Consider the following 2,535-nt stretch of genomic DNA (forward strand, 5'->3'; position numbering starts at 1 on the left):
TGTTTTAAATCTCTTATAATCAGAGAAATGCAAATCAAAACAACTCTGAGGTATCATCTCACACCTAGCAGATTGGCTAACATGACAGCAAAGGAAAGTAATAAATGTTGGAGGGGATGTGGCAAAATTGGGACATTAATACATTGCTGGTGGAGTTGTGAATTGATCCAACCATTCTGGAGGGCAATTTGGAACTATGCCCAAAGGGCGATAAAAGACTGCCTGCCCTTTGATCCTCCCATAGTACTGCTGGATTTGTACCCCAAAGAGATAAGAAGGAAAAATACATGTACAAGAATATTCATAGCTGCGCTCTTTGTGGTGGCAAAAAATTGGAAAATGAGGGGATGCCCTTCAATTGGGGAATGGCTGAACAAATTGTGGTATATGTTGGTGATGGAATACTATTGTGCTCAAAGGAATTAATAAAGTGGAGGGATTCCATGTGAACTGGGACAACATCCAGGAATTGATGCAGAGTGAGAGGAGCAGAACCAGGAGAACAATGTACACAGAGACTGATACACTGTGGTACAAGAGAATGTAATGGACTTCTCCATTAGTGGCAATGCAATGATCTAGGACAATTCTGAGGGACTTATGAGAAAGAATGCTATCCACATTCAGAGGAAGAACTGTGGGAGTAGAAACACAGAAGAAAAACAACTGCTTGATCATATGAGTTGGTGGGGATATGATCAGGGATGTAGACTCTAAGTGATCACCCTGGTGCAAATATCAATAATATGAAAATAGGTCTTGATCAATGACACATGTAAAACCCTATGGAATTGTTGTCAGCTACAGGAGGGGGTGGGGTGGGGAGGGAAAGAACATGAATTTTGTTAACATGGGAAAATATTCTAAATTAACTAATTAAATAAAACTTTTCCCCCAAATAAAAAAAATAATAAAAAAAAGAATTCTCTTCAATGCACTGATCAACTATAATTCCAGAGGGTTGATAATGAGGCATGCTCCCCATCTGACAGAGGATGTAATGGTCTCAAGAGGCAGCATAAGACATACATTTTCAGACAGATCAATGGGGGATTCATTTTATTCGACTGCATAATTTGTTACAAGGGCTCTGTTTTTCTTTTCCTTTTTTTCAATTTGGAGGAGGAAAGAGAATACAGACTGTGAAGGAAGGAAGGAAGAAAGAAAGAGAAAGAGAGAAAGGAAGGAAGGAAGGAAGGAAGGAAGGAAGGAAGGAAGGAAGGAAGGAAGGAAGGAAGGAAGGAAGGAAGGAAGGAAGAAAAAGGAAAAGGAAAGGGACATAGAAACATTTTTTATTAAAAATACATCAAAGAGGAGGCAGCTAGGTAGCACAGGATAGAATATCAGGCCCAGAAGGCAGGAAGACCTGAATTCAATATGGCCTCAGATACTAGCTGTATGATTTTGGGCAAGTCACTTAACTTTATTTGCCTCAGTTTTGTAATCTGTAAAATGAATTGGAGAAGGAAATGGTAAATCACTCCAGTACCTTTGCTAAGAAAACTCCAAATGAGGTCAAGAAGAGTCAGACATAACTGAAAACGACTGAACAACAAAGAATGTTTCAGGGGAATAAAGTTTAAGGAGCCTGGATAAATAGGAAAGGGCCAGCCAGGTGGTAAAGGGCTTTAAATACAAAGAATGAATTAGTTTGTTTGTTAATTCATTTTATTATGCACTTCAAAAAATAAGTCTAGTGGATATTTATATATATATATATAATATATGGAAAAGGGCAATGTTACTTGAAATTGGGTATCTCAATTATATATAATTTGTTTTTCTTTTAAAGTATATAGTATAGAAATATACCTAAAGGGCTAAAAACTGTGACTACCCTTTGATCCAGTAATACCTCTTCTGGATTTGTATCCCAAATAAATAATTAAAAAGGAGAAAGGAACAAAAATATTTACAGCAGTCCTTTTTATGATGGCAAAGAATTGGAAATTGAGGGGATGTCCATCAACTGGGGAATAGCTGAGTAAATTGTGGAACGTTGGTGATGGGATGCTCTTGTGCCATAAGAAAAATAAGTAAGATTATTTCAGAAAAAGGTGGAAAGATCTGCAGGAACTGATACAGAGAAAAATAAGAACTGGGAAAACACTGTATACAGGAAGGAAGGAAGGAAGGAAGGAAGGAAGGAAGGAAGGAAGGAAGGAAGGAAGGAAGGAAGGAAGGAAGGGAGGGAGGGAGGAAGGAAGGAAGGAAGGAAGGAAGGAAGGAAGGAAGGAAGGAAGGAAGGAAGGAAGGAAGGAAGGAAGGAAGGAAGGAAGGAAGGAAGGAAGGAAGGAAGGAAGGAAGGAAGGAAGGAAGGAAGGAAGGAAGAAATAAGAGAGAGATAAGTGACTTGCCCAGGGGTGACTTCAGCTAAAAAGTGTCTGAGGTCATATTTGAACCCAGGACCTCCCATCTCTAGGTTTGGTTCTAAATCTACTGAACCACCTTATTGTCTGGTTTAATATCAATTCTAAGACAGAAGAGCAGCAAGAGCTAGTATGTACTGGTCCTTGGATATACTTCTGACTTGTT

This window comes from Monodelphis domestica, chromosome 3 (genome assembly GCF_027887165.1).
Source record: "Monodelphis domestica isolate mMonDom1 chromosome 3, mMonDom1.pri, whole genome shotgun sequence".
Taxonomy (NCBI): Eukaryota; Metazoa; Chordata; class Mammalia; order Didelphimorphia; family Didelphidae; genus Monodelphis; species Monodelphis domestica.